The sequence below is a fragment of the Myripristis murdjan genome, chromosome 20 (assembly GCF_902150065.1).
Source record: "Myripristis murdjan chromosome 20, fMyrMur1.1, whole genome shotgun sequence".
In the NCBI taxonomy this organism is placed as follows: domain Eukaryota; kingdom Metazoa; phylum Chordata; class Actinopteri; order Holocentriformes; family Holocentridae; genus Myripristis; species Myripristis murdjan.
Genome location: NC_043999.1, coordinates 4,000,482 through 4,016,967, shown reverse-complemented (window position 1 = coordinate 4,016,967; position 16,486 = coordinate 4,000,482). Strand labels below are relative to the sequence as shown.

At 41.5% G+C, this 16,486-nt stretch overlaps 1 long non-coding RNA gene across 1 annotated transcript; it reads right to left on the bottom strand.

Annotated features, from left to right (window-relative positions):
- Window positions 1-676: 676 nt before the first annotated feature.
- LOC115378871 (uncharacterized) lies at window positions 677-7,277 on the bottom strand. Its single transcript, XR_003930176.1, has 5 exons — window positions 7,223-7,277; window positions 6,777-7,015; window positions 4,858-5,903; window positions 2,167-2,270; window positions 677-1,485 (listed from the first exon to the last, which is right to left on the bottom strand). It is a non-coding gene; the product is annotated as an uncharacterized LOC115378871 (long non-coding RNA).
- Window positions 7,278-16,486: the final 9,209 nt, after the last annotated feature.

Here is a 16,486-nt window from a genome sequence, read left to right as displayed (position 1 = left end):
AAGGTGTGTCCAAACTTTTGGCCTGTACTGTACATACACATACACATATATATGCATAAAATAAAAAAAATAAAAAAAACATGAACATGTTGTTAGCCGGTTCTCCACGTTCCTTGTTCCTTCACTGGGTTGCAGACGTTTCGAAGGTGCGCAAATGAGCATGACAGCACGGCTATCAGTGGCGGCGCCAGATTTTTCTTGTTGGTGCTGTAGTGGGGTTGAATCATTCAGTGAGGGGGCAGATGGATGTACTGTATGGTAGCCTTTAGTTGCGCAAAAGCCAGACGCGCAGGATTCAAAAGTAATTTTCAGATATGTTTTTACCAATGCCTGTACTGATTCACAAAACAACAGCGTTTTTCGTGTTTAATATACAACTGAACCTACAGTACCTACTACCTTTGTCCGAGTGTCTACCCTTACAGTTCTGAAACATGCCTTTTTATACTGTTCTCTCTTTCACACACCCCCTATTGCTATTACAAAATCTGAGTTTGAATGCGCACACACATTTTCTTGGTGGCCAGGTGCGGCAAAGTGGCTGTTGGGGAACACTTCCTCTTTTTGGGTTAGGGTTAGTGTAATAGGAAGTGTAATAAATAATAATTTATCCCCCTTCTGTAGAATAATCTCACTAAACATAATTTGGTTTTCTATAGCACAGTAACATCTGATTTAAAGTGATGAAGAAGTGTAATAATCATTCTGAGTATATTTAATTTATCACAGCTGGAAAAGCTTGAAAATGCAGCTTGGAAACGCTCGTGGAGTGCTGGACTTTGACTTAAGAAAAGGTGCAAGAACCCTGTGATGTCAGTGAATTATGTCTCATCAATCAACACACGGCTTTGCATTCATCCAGTTAAACACATTCTTCCACATCCAGACAAGGTGGGGATTCAGAACCTGATCCACAAAGCTGTTTTTCTATTTAAATGTTGAGGTGTTTGATACAGAAAAGGACAATTCAACAGATAAAGGCAGTAATAAAACAAGTGAAACCTGCTATGCCTTATGCAGAGTGTATCATATTGATAGCGTTGTAAATAATATAAATACGGTATTTAATAAAGATAGTGACAATCACGTAGGAAATTGCTACATCATGATCACAGTTCAGTTTCTGGTAATTTCCTCATGAAAAAAGTTTTTTTTTTTTTAAATGAAGAAAAAGGCATACAGAGCAGTGCAGTATGTTTGAAATCAGTATCATGATAATGATTTTTAAAATGTTAAACTGCCATATAAATGGAAAACACGAGGCGATGCCATCATGACTCCACAGGAATGTCAGACAGGCAGCAGCATTCAGCCGCCGCCTCTTCCAACTCCAAGGGAGAGTGACAGCGAAGTGAAGGGATTAAATCTTGATGAGCGTCTGAAGACGTTTGGACTTCATTCCAGAAACTGGGTCGAACTCCAGCAGATGGGTCACTGTGTGTCCTGCTCCTGTAGCTTGCTTCAAGCCGAAGTCTCTGCATGTTCCTGTGCAGGATGAAATACATATCAGCTAGTAGAACTGTTAGCTCCCGATTCTTTTGTTGAAAGCCCAAGAACAGACCGGAGTCAGTCTTCAATTTTCTGATGCAATATTTATTATGGTCACATATAAAGCAAGGCAGCGCTGGTCTCAGTGTGACAGAGCTCCCGCAGGATCTCAGTCAGAAAGAGCCCCGATATCAGGAAATGATGCACATTTATGTTCTTGGTCTTGGGCCTGCCCCGTACATAGGTTGGACTTAAACGCAACTGAGAATAATTGGCCAGTTACCCGGACATGGACAGGCCAACCACTGTCCATGCCTTGTTTCTGGAATGTGCTATGCTATGTGTGTGAATGTTGACTGGGCGTGTATCTAATGCAACAGACCTAAATAACAAGACAGAGAAAGTACATCTGGCTCCTGCTGTGTCTATCCTCTGCTTAGCAGCCAAGCTGTCCTGAACTATGTAATACATTGGATAATGCAAGAAACATTGAACTATATGGCCAATTGTAACAGAACAAATCAAATTAAAAGGGCAACAACATAATATCTGCTGCACACTGGAGAGCAGCACTTAAAACACAACAAATCTGCATAAATAAACATGTAATATCTGTAAAATGATGTACTAATCAACAGACTGGCACTTTTCAGATCATCATCTGATCATTGATCTTACGGTGTGGCTGCAGCTTTTCTGGCGGTGCAGGAAAAGGTTGGTGGTGTGCGCCGACTCTGCTGCTTGGCTGTTTGCAGTTTTCCTGAACTTGTATCCATCACTGCCTGTTTGAACAAAACAATCCAAAACACACCACAACAGGTGACGACAAAGTATTAATTCATATAGAACATGTATGATAAGATATCTAGCTGGATCCTTATAATGTTGAAGAGATTACAATTTGGAAAACTGCCTCTCCTTGCCTTGACACCAGTTGTAATCCAGCTCTCTGGGAGCTGGATTACTGGACATTCATAGGATAAGGACAGGATAAGGACATTCAGGATTTGAGTTGTTTCACTCAGCTGTTGTGTTTCCCCTTTTGAAAACTGTCTCCTGTTTAATGAAAGTTCTGCTTTTAAGAGGTTAATATAAGTCAACTCAGTTTGCAGACGCCACCAAAACAAGGCTGTATGAAGCAAGTTGTGCTGTAGGTCAAATTTCCTGTTTTGGGACAATAAAGGCCTGGACTGCTGTTAAATAATAATAATAATAATAATAATAATAATAATAATAACAAAACCATCAATACTGGTGTTACTGGACAGTCAAAAGGTCACCAATGGAAAAAACAGAAAAATGCACAGTCACTTAAAGTCCATGAAACGACCTCACATGACCTCGACTTCCTGTAAAACAGTGACATCATCCTGCACCAGTGGCTGAAAATTAATATCTCAACCAATAAAACAAATCTTTAAACATCCTCTCTCATCCACATGTCCCTTCAAAATAAAAGTGTTTCAACAGGAAACACATTAAATAAAGACGGTAAGAGTCCATTTCATGGGGTGTTTAAATCAAATGAAAATGGTTCAATATTAAAACAGAGACTGTGAAGCACAGCGGCTGCAGGACGGGACAGTTTCTGAAGTCCCGACACAGAGCAGCCATGCAGCTCGACCGTATGAACACTAAAAGCACATGTGGCCTCTGAGCCTAGTATAGAATAGTTAGTCTGTAAGTCCTCTGCCTGTGGTTCACTTCATCCATCACTGTTATATTGGACTGCTCAGGTTCTGCATGGAAGGCTTGCCTGTAGCCTCTCTGCTCTCACTGTGCTGTATCAGTGTATTTTGTTTAAGTCTGAAAGTCACTCAGGCTACATGTTGGAAACGTTGGCTTTTACTCAGTCTGGTTTTTACTGTTGGATTTCCTGTTGCTGTTGGTTGCAGGTTGTAATGTTGGTGGCTGGTTGCTGGGTGACTGTTTCTCTTTTCCGTGTCTGGTCTGCATGTTGTTTTGCTGGGTCTTCCTGACTCCTGTGTGCCTGTGTGTGAACTGTGTATCTATCAATAATCTGTCAATAGGCTTTTAGCTGTAACTTCAACCAACTTTCAAGTGCCTGGATTGAAATATTCTAATATAATCTAATCAGTCTGAAACATAATAATCTGTATATGATGAGGCATTGACATGAATTTAATGCATTTTCATAGTTCTTTTTTTTTTTTTAAGTGTTTCTCTGTGTTGGACAACAGATTGTGGACTGACAATTAGGAAATCTGTTCTTCTCTTGCCAAGAGCGCTTTGACAGCAGATTCACATCTTTAAGAGAGAAACAGAAGTAAGAAAACACTGGTGAATCCCAGAGATTACTGGGTGCTAAATCAGTGGATGTGGACATCAATAACAGGAAACTGCTGCACGATCGGGTGCCGACTCACTGATGGAAGTATTTTACAGAGGACATGAGCAACTTTTAGCTCTTGCAGGACAAAACTAGAGATCAGCACCAAGAATCCAAAGTTCACATTTCAAATTTGTGACTTTATCATCTCAGGAGTTTTTCCCCATTAATTTGAGTTTTTGTCTCGCAAATCTACCACTTTAATCCCACAACATCCAAGTTTTGTTTTTTCTTGCAAATCTCCGACTTTAATCCTGGAAATTCTGAATGTATTTGTATGTGCTGTAGGTTTGGGGTAGAAAAGTATTTTTTACTTTGAGTTTTACGGTGTTATTTTGTTACAGTACTACAGTACTTTGTTACAGTAACATTATGTAATCTCTATCTATTATATTTATGCTGTACGACTCACGTTTTTGCACAGAGGTCACTGGTTTAAGTAAAGCGATGTGTCCACAACTTATTCTGTCAGACTATTTTCACAGAGCAGCCGACAGCTTGTTGATCAAATGATGCAGCAAAGTTCATCATCTGCCTCTCTGTCACCTCATGTTGTCAATATTTCTAGCAAGAAGCTCTTTAATGCCTGAATTTATATAAAAACATGTCAGGATATGAAAACATGAACCATGAAGACATGACGCCAGACGCTCAAAGTTATTATAGTTTTACATCTTTCATTAGTTTTTATTTTTCTTTCATTTTTGTTTTCACCTCATTTGGCTTTAGTTTTTTTCCAGAATTGTTTGCTGCTTTCAGTTTAGTTTTTTTTTGTTTGTTTGTTTTTCTTTTTTGGTTAATTTTGTAAAGACACAACATTGTTTGAGTTAGTTTTGAATCTATTCTAAAGTCTAGTTTGTTTGTTTTTTTTATTTCAGTCAACTAAAGTCTTTTTGCCACACCTAGTTTTTGTTTTTAGCTTTGTTTCAGTGAAAACCTATAAAGACCTATAAAAAAAAAAAGAAAAAAAAAGAACTATAAAACAGTGAAAAATATCCCAACAGGGAAAACGTCGTTACCTGATTCCTTTTGCCTTCCAGTCTGGATCTGTGGCTCTAAAAAAACACACAACAAAACCAAACCAGGCCGCTGGGTTTGAGTTGATCCTTCACGATGAATCCACGCTGACCCTGACTTCAGATGTGTGTGCCTCCACCTCCGAGTCTCTGTCGTAAACTCGGCTCTGTTGTTGTGAAATGAGGAAGTTTCTGGAATCATTTCCTCTTTCAGCCTCAAGAAAAGAAACCAACACAGGGCCCGTTATCCAAAATAGATTCTCAAAGATTTATTGCTTTATAATACAGAAGTTCTGTCATGTGTTCCTCTTACTAACAGACTGGAGAACATAAATGGAGAACAGGCACCACACACACACACACACACACACACACACACACAAACTTGGCTTTAAGGGGATCCACTTTACTAACCACAGCAACAGTTTAGACACATAATGGCTAATTTATAATCAGACTTAAAGGGATGGTCATCTAAAATGTAATTCTTCGCTCTTCCAGCTGATCACTCCTCAGTCAAACATTAGTTTATCTACATGCTGTTAGCTGGAAAAACTAGCAGCTGGGAAAACTTTAGCTGACATGTCGTTAGCCGTAGGAGAACAGTAGCTACATGTTGTTAGCTGGAGGAGAACAGTAGCTACATGTTGTTAGCTACAGGAGAACATTAGCTACATGTTAACTGTAGGAGAACATTAGCTACATGTTGTTAGCTGGAGGAGAACATTAGCTACATGTTGTTGAGTGCTCAGTGAGGGGGTGTCATCCTGTTTTTCAGGGTTGTAGTTTTGAGACGGTGATTTTGTAAAAGAAGCTGATCTTGAACTTGTCAACGAGCTGCAGCTCCTCGTCTCGGAGCTGCGGTGAAGGTCAGTCCTGCTTGGAATCACAGGATGCTGGTGAGTTCTGGAACAGGATGGGGTTTCCCATCGACTGGTCGCTCCTCATGGACTCGGTGCTCCTCATGGACCCGGTGCTCCTCATGGACCCGGTGCTCCTCACAGAGGAGCAGCTGGGAGCTGGAGACGCTGGCCGGGGCTCGGCTCGGCCTGTGGAAGACACTCATCATGTGGTGACGTGCATTAGAGTTCTCATATTCTGCCCGAACCCGACCCGACTGGACCCGACCTGACATTTTCGGGTCGGGTCGGGCCTAAAATTTACGTGAATTGGGCGGGTCGGGTCGGGCTTCGGGTTCTGTGGGGGATTTTTTTTTTTTTTTTTAAATAAAAAAATAGAATTATGTGTTCTGTTATTGATTATGACGTTTCATTTTTATGTGACTGGTGGAGAGAGTGAGAGACTGGATTGGATTTGGAGGCTAAACTTTCAGTGACAGACAGACAACCAGCTGTGCGAGTGCAGCGCAAACAAGTGAGAGAGAGTTGCAGCAGCATCCCGCTGTGCTGGCAGACTCGGCAGCAGGGACAGTTTCTGCTATGGGCAGTGCAACTGCCCAAGGCGCAATGTACTTGGGGGCGCACGAGAAAAAAAAAAAAAAAAAAAAAAAATCTCCAGTTTTCTAGACTACCGTATTGACCCGCACATGCCGCACATCAGGCGGGCCGGACGCGGCACCGTTCGATATCGCGCCCACCCGTCAGGTCTGCCGGATCTGACAGGTGAGCTGCCTCATGCTGGCCGGTGCCGCGGCCGGCTCGCCTGATACCGACTGATGGTGCCCCGGTGCCGCAGCCGACCGGCTCTGCTAAATAATGGCGAATTTGGCGTTTTTTTTTTTTTCAGGCTTTATCGGGCTGTCGGGCCTAAAGTTCGGCTAATTGGTCGGGTCGGGTCGGGCCTCGGGCTGGCCCAGTCCGGCCCGGGTCGGGTCGGGTCTTAATTTTCAGGCCCGATGAGAACTCTAACATGCATCAGCGTGTCGGGGGACTGTGGTCATGGTTCTGGTGCAGTAATCTTACGGTGAGTCTGAAGGTGCTCTCTCACATCTGGAAAGCTCAGGAGACTGTCGGGACAGCTTCCCAGGCTGAGCGTCTCCCTGCAGGGTGTCCGGCGCTGCTCGTCTCCACAGCTCGCTGATGGTGGCCTCCGGCTCTGAGCTGGACGCTCCTGCTCCAGGATCTCCAGGTTGGCTGGCTGGCTGCCTCCTGAACTTCTCCTCCCAGCCTTCTTGAACTGAGGCTCCGGTCTCGGGGACTCCCTGTGGTTTGTGGAACACACTTTACCACGAACGATAAACCAAACAAAAACTGACACCACAAGTTGAACATCTGTATTTTTACACACATCAGCTGCTCAGTTCTGATGCAGCTTTATTATCACGACTTTTTTATGAATATCTGCCTTGAATATTGGTGAGTTACTGCAGAGTTAAAGCTACTGTGTCATGTTATTGTGGTCATCTTACTTCCTGAGTGAAGGTTTTGGGGCGGCGATGAGCCACGGCCAGCTCACTGAGCGCTGACACCAACAAAACAGCCAAGTTAGACCCATTTCACTGAGTATAAAGTAAAACTGGACACGCAACGCTAAAAACAAAAACAAAAAATGTGCCAAACATAGAAACAGGATGTTTGTGGCAAGCACTTCTCTTCCTGAGCTCTAGCTGGCGAGCCTCCAGGTCAGGACACATGAATCTCTTCTGACTCATTATTTATGTTTGCAGAAGTTTTCAATGTGAGACTGAATGAACCCTTTCAGAAACCGAGGGTTCATTCATCAATTTATGAAGCTTGTTGTGGAAAAAGACACTGCAGAAAATCAAACCCGTCTGACAAACTTTGACAGCTCAAAGTGTCGGAGTGTGAACATGAACCATCCAACGTGAGATCGTATATTTCCTTTTTAAACATGCAACAATTTTGGATGAAAAATACGGACACGGTGTGCAAAGACCTTTATCGGTGATGTTTTCCTGTGTATGGACCAGATTCACACGGCGGCCATTTTGCTCTGACGTCTCACTCAGGGCGGGAAGCTCAAATGCTCAAACCATGTGGTACCGCCACGCCGCAGGTTGTGTCTTTGTACATACAGAGAATCTGACAAAACGTTATTGTTTCACCACTTTCCGATTGATCAGCAACTGAACCAATGGAAAATGAAAATCATATTTCAAAATAAAACAATAGCTTTGATCACCTGTTACCTACCGTTAGACAACAGCTGGCGTTAGCATTCAACCACTCCCTAGCTTGATAGTCTTTTAATAAATTTAATTCTACAGACGACAAACGAAAATGTAATACAACACATACTACAACTCAGACATTCACAGACAAAACAAGCTCATATAATCCTAAACCAAATTATGAATCTAATCACACTCTGTTGAACAGTTTCTGTCAAACAGTCATCCGCAAAGAAAGATTATACAACACATAGATCCGACCGAGCAATCTGATTGGTCAATCAGATGTTTAGAATGTGCTCAAATGAGTAATTGAGCACGGCTAACTCTTCACTGAAAATATTTCTCCGCCCGGCAATGTTATTGCCCGAGTCTGTGTGGTTTCCATGGCAACAAGAAACATTTCACTGAAAACCCGCATCAAAAGCCGCTGTCAACTTTGTTTGCCTGCATAATGGACCGTTTTGTTGTCAATTTTGATTTGTTTGGCGACCTAAGTTTGGATAAATGGCTGAACGGGGAAGACAAGACAGAAGAGAAAAAGAAGAGAATACGCGAGAGTGACGAATGGAGAGCTGGATCAGCTGGAGAGGTAAGGAAATGAAGCCGGTACGGCCCGGTCAGTGTCTTGGACCGTCAAATGTCTACAAGACTACCGGACAAACACCGGGCAAACAGCTGATTTCTCACCTGTAAGTAAAGAAGAGCTGAACAAGATCCTCTGTGAATTTTATGGAGCTTTAATTTCTACAATAGAGAATGAAATGCGGAGTCAGCACCACGGACAGTACCTGCTGAGGCAGATTCAGCACCACGGACAGTACCGGTCAGATTTTCCACGGAGATGTGCGGCTATAGCTTTTTTCTTGTTATTAATGTGTTAATGTTATCAGTTATTAATTAGCCTATTAATCGTTATTAATTTGTTTAGTCTTGAGTCTATGAGTTGCCTAGGCCATTGATTGAATTAATTAGTCAATTTGTTTGAAATGATATAACTCTGTTCAGCCTTAATGTGACTGCTTACTGTTACTTTTGCTGCTTAGCCACATTAATCGGAGCTGACGTTAAATTGGAGTGACACACCCCCAGCTGAAATAAAACATCTGCCGGTGAGTTTATGAAAAGATTGTTTGTTGTGGTGCCGACACTGGAAAGCAGTAGCCTATATTTAAATATAGCCTAACTGTTCTTATAAGATGGTTGTAGATAGACTAAAGATCAGCTATGCTGTTGAGTCGCTGTCACGGCACCTGTTAGATTAAAAATGACTGAGAAGTCGGCAGAAGTATAACTAACTATCAGTCCATGAAAAAAATATTTTTTTCCAGCGGATATTCTAGTAACAACATGATTGAGCTATCAGAGCAGTTTTGTTGCTATCTATCTGTGGTATTTATTCAGTTTTGGGAAATCACGATGTCTAGAAAACATGGTAAGTCCAAGTTGGCTGGCTGACAAGGACTAGTTAACGTCAGATCTCTCAGATTTCCACTGAAACGGAAAGAATAGGCCTACTAGCAAAAAAAACGCCAATGCGCCGAGTTCCGTTAGCATCACTGAAGCATCACCCTCTCGTGTAATAATGCTTAAAAAAAAACTACGCTTTCTTCTTCACCGCGACATTATCACTGTTTCAACAGGCGTCCATGTTCCAGCGTAGTCCAGATTAATCTCCTGTAAGCTAAGAGCTACCTTTTCAGTTTAATAGTGTTACATGTTATTATAGAAAAGGTGTAAATTAATTCTGAAATATCACCAAACACTTGGACTCATGTCTTCTGAAGTCCACCAGCTAAAGTGTTAAAGGTTAAAGCCACTGGCTGTGCTGAAGCTAGCAGTGTACCATTAGCAGTGTACCATTAGCAGTGTACTATTAGCTGTCCTGCTGTGTTTTCATGTTCTGCTGAACTCAGGAACGTTCTGTCACGTTCTGCCCTTTGGAACACATAATTTAACCCCAAGCTTTAGCAGTGGACTTTAAAAAATGTGTCCAACATGTCTGTTCATATTTCATAATTTACTACTTTAGCGAGGAGGTGGTTGAATGCTAACGTTAGCTGTTGTCTATCAGTAGCAGGTGATCAAATCTGTTGTTTTACTCTGACATATGGCTGATATCCCTCCAGATTTTTGCTCTCCACTGTTTTCTCGGTTGCTGATCAGTTGGGAAGTGGTGAAACAAAATGTTTTGTCATATTCTCTACGTCAAAAGACACAACCTGGAAAGCAATAATAAGGTTACATTAGCCGGTGGGGAGAGCGTTGGTGCTGACATGTTTCACCGCTAAAGACGCGTCCTTACAACTTTAAAATCACTTTTTAAGACCCGTTTTTATAGACTTGCCTTTATGTGACGCGTCGTCTTCTTATTCTTTTCCTTCTTTATTTATTATTGCTTTTCTTCTTGTAGTTAAAACATTATTTAATTCATTCATTCATTAAATTTATTTTCCTCTGCTGCCTTTTTACCTCTTGTATCTCTCATCTTTCAACATCCTTGTGTTTTCCTCTCTGTTGTGTTTTGGATGGCTTTTATTCTCATGTGCAGTATTTTTTTTTTTTTTTTTTATCTTGTTCACAGATGATTTCACATTTACTGTCTGTTTTTCTCATGCATACGTTTGGGTTTGCAGTTCCGGTTTGCTCCTCTTGGCCCCTTCGTGTGGACTGGTCTGCGGCAGGAAAACCGGCTGTGATTCTGTGCTGGTGAATGTGTGCCGATGCCTGAACGCTTCAGTTCACTTCAAATCAATTTTATTTGTACAGCGTCAAATCATAACAAAAGCTATATCAAGGCACTTGACAGAAACCCAGCAGATATCGGCCAAATCCATGAACCAAAATCTGCCCCAAGAACCCGGCCTGAGAGAGATGGAGAGAGAGAGGGAGAGAGAGAGGGAGAGAAGGAGAGAGAGGGAGGGAGGGAGATGGTTGTGGTTGTGTCCTTCGCTGTAGTCTGTAGTGTAGTGTGTTAGGTTATTTTCCACTGCTGTTTAACTGTTATTACTTCTGTTTTACTGTTAATACTTCTGTTGAAATGGTTCATATTCCTATCTTTTTATAATCCTTGTTCATAGTGTCTATATTGCTTACTGCTATTTATCATGTGCATACTGTATATTTCTTCTAAATTTGCACATTGACCTACCTCTATGCACATTTTATACACCCATGCACACGTTTTTTTCTGTTTTTTTTTTTTTTGTTGCACATTGCTTTTTGCACACTGGGTTGTACTTAGGTTATTCTGTTGTACTCAGATCTTATTCTGTTGTACTTAGATCTTATTCTTTATTTCTATTTTTTTTTTTTATTTACTTAATACTGTAATCTGTGGATACTGCTGAAGAAAATGTGAATTTCCTGCGGGATGAATAAAGTATCTACCTACCTACCTACCTAGTCGTGTAGATGTATAGCCTGGTTTCGGTTGTCACCGTATACCAAGTTGGTGTTTTTTGTACCATGTGGGTGTTTCCCCTGCATCTTACTTTGTATTGTTTAACCCTGCCTGTCTTTGTATTCTCTGTGTTTGTCTATATTGTTGTACATTACTCCGCCGGTTTCTGTGCCCCGCTGCATGTTTTGCCTGGTTGTCACTATTTTTTGTCTTACTGTATGTCTGTACAGCCATGCATCTTTACCGTGCATGTACCCTGTCTTACCGTTGTTGTTTGCTGTATGTCCGCATTGTCATGTACTGTCTTGCTGTATGCTGTTTTGCTGTACTTTTATGCTCCTGTTTCCACTAACCAAACCTCTTTCCTTTACAGCCCTCCCACCCCCCCACCCCAAGAGGTTTATGCCTCTTGACAGGCCATCATTGTAAATAAGAACTTGTTCTTAATGATTTGCCTGGTTAAATAAAGGTTAAATAAAAATTTTTTAAAAAAGGGAGGAACAGACTGCAGGACAGAGCGATGCAGTTCCACATGGGGCTGTATAGTAACACAGTGGTGATAATAGCAGTAATGACAATAATAATAGCGTAGCAACAACAGTAGTAATCATAATAACACTAATAGAAATGATAATAAAACTTTTGATATTCGTAGTGGTAGTCGGAACAGTGATAGAGAAAGTGATAAGAATGATAATCACAGGTGTGATGGTTGCAGGACTGAGTCATATTAATAATTGGAGTACTAATAATATGAGTAATGACAAATAAAATGCGTAATGTAAAAATGGGTGTTGATCATTGACTGGAATATCAAAAATATTCAGACATTACCTGATTCTGTTTGCCTTTGAATCATATCAAAAATGTCTTTGGCTTCCCTGACGATGCTTCATAATTAATCCATGCCGACCCAAACTTCAAACAGGTTCGGGTCTTTTCCTCTGCTTCTGTGTTTACTCTCAATCTTCGCCTCAACAATAAATGTGAATTCATTTCCTGATTGGCACTAGAGGCTGCAGGCAGCCTGAAATACAAGTTTGATGGAAACAGCTGGAGGCCTGCAGATTGTGATCTCAGCTTGGTTTGCATCATCGACACAACAAACCAACACGACTCTGCTCACAGCGTGGACCGTGTGATACAGACGACGACGAGATCAGGACGCGTTTCACAGAAAACATGAGCAAAGTGCAGAGAGTGCAGGATGAAACTAGTCAGGGATCAGCGTCAAGAACAGAGAGATGTCACACACGAGGCCAGAGGGTTGATGTGAAGCCATGCTCCTGTATCAAACAGAATAAATGAGAAAACCAGATCACTGTAGTCACTGTTGCTGTTTTCAGTCAGTTAGCCTCACTACAACCTGAGCTTTACACAAATATATTTAAAATAATAATAAAGTCAAAATGAAAAAAAAAAACTCTTGAGAGGTTGAAAAGGTGACTGACAAAACCAAACATCATAATAATTCTGCTGTCATATTGTCTGTGAGTGTGTTTTCTTTTGCATTATGATTGTATTGTTCTTCTTCTCTTGGGGCTTCAAGCCAATAAAACACAGACGTCAAAACCTTTTAATCATGAGCTCATTTTTTCTTCTTTTGTTTCTGCTTTTATCATTTGAAACTCTTGCTTTGTTTTTTCTTTTACATTTTTCTACCTTTATTGATTTTAAACTTTTCATATTTTCTCGCTTTATTCCTTATTTATTTACTTATTCAAGTCCATTCTGCGGCTCCTGTGTTGAATCGTCCCAACAGTGAGTCTGTGTGGAAATTTCAAATGCAAAGCTGCTCTGAGCGGCATATGAAAGTTGTTGGTGCCACACCTCAAGCGTGAGACCAAAAAAATGTCACTGGAAAAACAGGACGACATATTTTGGCAGATGGCCACATTTTATTTCTTATGAAACATGTTTGTCTTTTCTTGTCCTGAGCGGAGAGTGAACAGTCTTGTGTGTGCAAGCAGGAATATTACATTAATTTATTTATTTTATATTATATGTGGGTGTCACGACCACTTTGTGCAGACAAATGTGGCAGTAAAACTCCCTTCAGTTTGTAAAGGAACAGACAGCAACACGTGTGAAACCTGCCCAGTTTGTGAAATAAATAAATACATTTTTAAATCTAGACTAATATAAGACTAATAGTATTCCTACATTTAGTCAGCAGCTGTAACGTTGCAGGGAGCTGATGCACAAAGTGCAAACCTCACAGAAAAAGCACCAAAACACCATGTAATTCAGTGTCTGAAAGGCTGGCAGGAAATGCAGTGTGACAAACAAAAAGAGCTCAGAGTCGTGTTTTCTCACTTTAAGGATCATCAGGAAGTGTCTGAGTAAAGAGTGATGCAGTCTGCCCCCTGCTGGCCGTGAGGTGATAGTGAGATAATAAATCAAAATCAGAAATATTTTATTAATCCCTGAGAGGAAACTGAGTTGGGGAAATTCAGTTCTATGAGCCTTCTAGCAGCCAGTAAGGTAATAATTATCTGTTCTTAAAGTTCTTAAAGTCTTTCTTAAAATACTTGATAATGTAATTTCTGAATCAACGTAATAACTGTTTGCCAATAATGTAAAAAGGTATTACATTAGGGTATTACAAACCATGCATATGTGCTCAGAATCTGTGTGTGTGTGTGTGTGTGTGTGTGTGTGTCAGATCAAACTGGGAAATGTGGAATAGAAATCTGTACCATCTGCAGATCTGTGTTCAGTTTTGCAAGTGAATGTGGAGATGAATCTGTAAATGTGGTCATAGAGTCTGAGTACACGTGCAGATTCCTGTACACATTCACAGATTTCAGTATGCATTCAGAGATTCTTTTACACATTTTCAAATCTTAACACCCCCCCCCCCCCACCACCACCACCACCCTCCCCCCACCCCACCCCCCCACACACACACACAAACTCACACACTCAAAAAGTGTACACCTGTCTTATGATTTTGTATTGTCACTTATTTTCTTATAGCAAAATCATCTGTAAATGTACAAATGTGTGAGACTGACTGTCAAGGAATTTGTTTAAATAAATGTTTAAAAAAGTGATTAAGTGATTAAGTGTTGGAGGCTGTGGCTACAGAGTGTAAACTCCAGGGGAGCCTCGGCTGTGACGTCATAATGACATACACACACACACACACACACACACACACACACACACATTTCCTAATAATTCTGCTACAATAATCTCCTCATAGTCGTCACTGTAAATGTAGCAGCCACAGGTTTTGGTAATAAAATGGCCTGAGGTGTGAAAAGTGAGCACATGTGAAGCCTGCTCTCTCTCAGAGTGTCAAGTTGTTGCTGCATTAACCTGGAAGAGGTGATGTGATGTTGGACTCTCACTGCTCCGTGTCCTTTGGGCTCAGGAGCCGAGGAGCTGAAGTTGGAGAAATGGAGTGCAGTCAAAAGTAAAAACTCTGAAATGGAAGAGAGGAAAAGTGAGAAGTTTCACAAAATGAAACGACGTCGGCTCTTGAGCAAATCTTCTTGGATGCTCTCCCTCCTGTGGCTGAAACTGAAGCGGCAGCACTTCAGCCTGCAGGAAATAATCCAGAACTTTCTCTTCCTCCCAAAGCAGAGACTCCACAGAACAAACCATCAACCAGCGACAGGTTTACTGAAGCGTCAGCCGACGGTTTGGAAGTGTGGGAGGAAACCGGAGCGGACACAGGGAGACCACACCCGCTCCCATAGAGGGGGCGGGGCCGGAGGCTTAAGCCCCGCCCTTCCTGCTGTGAGGCCGCAGTGTTTCCACTGAGCCGCCGCGCCGCCGCCTCACACTCTGAAGAAGGATGTGGCGGCATCTCGCCGTCTGTTGACGTCCTTTTTAAGAACGTGACCTCGTGTGTGTGTGTGTGTGTGTGTGTGGTAAGTGTCATGGACGTGTGACACTTTAAATCCAATAAATAAAACATGAATAAAGTGATATCAGTGTGTTATCACATTATCAGCTCCACTTATTACATTTTTTTTATGATTTTTTTAAAAACCCAGATAATAATGTAACAACCTGCCAATGATGTTATTCTGTATTGTACTATGAGCAAAAAGTTATAATTTTATTGGTTCATATATATTTTACATTGTTGGCTGGATATGACATTATGTATTTTTACTGCATTAAGAACAGAAAAATGATGAGATTATTGGCATTAAATGGAAGTGATGACATTCTTGTCTGTTTCAGCCTGAAACAGAGGAGCAGCTTTCTTCACTGCGAAGCTCCTTCCTCCACTTTTTATTATCAGCCTGTTCAACAGTCAGCTTCACTCTCAAGGGTTTCCATTGTGGAAATATTAATATTAATGCTACCACTTAATTAAGATTTAATTAATGCTACCAATCTGGCAGCATTAATATTACAGCCTTTTCTGATTGCTTAGGCACTGTCTTTGAAACTATTTCTGTCAAAAAAAAGTTTGTTTTGTGTCACTACAGTGTACACACACACACACACACACACACACCATCATGAGTGCAGCGAGTCTTCATCTGCAGCTCAAAATAAAGTTTGAGGAAAAAACCTTTTCCCTTATTTGATAATGTGTTATGAATACACATCCATACTGTACACATGCGGATACCTGAGTGTGTGTGTCTGTGTGTGTGTGTGTGTGTACCAGGCGTGGAGGTGCTGCTGTGATTCCAGAGGTCAGAGGTCACCGAGCTGCTAGGCCGCTGCGAGTGCTGCCTGCTCAGCCTGCGAGCAGCCAGCCGGGTGTGTGTGTGTGTGTGTGTGTGTGTGTGTGTCCTGCAGAGAAAGAGAGAGAGAGAGGCAACACACACACGTGTTTCATTTCTACTGTCAGTGTGTAGTGATAATATTAAACTACCAGTGAATTAATATGAATGTTCATGCCTCCACTCCCACTGGTGTGTTTACAATCAGCTCTGTCATGAGAGAGGAAAGCGGCTCGTCCCATCACACGACGGTCACATCAGGTCAGACTGAGGTCAGTGAGCCCACCTGAGCAAACACTTACCTTCAGCACAGGTGAGCTCCCAGCTGTTTTCACCCTGTATGTGTGTGTGTGTGTGTGTGTGTGTGTGTGTGTCATTATGACGTCACAGCCGAGGCTGCCCTGGAGTTTACACTCTGCAGCCACAGCCTCCAACACTGGAGCA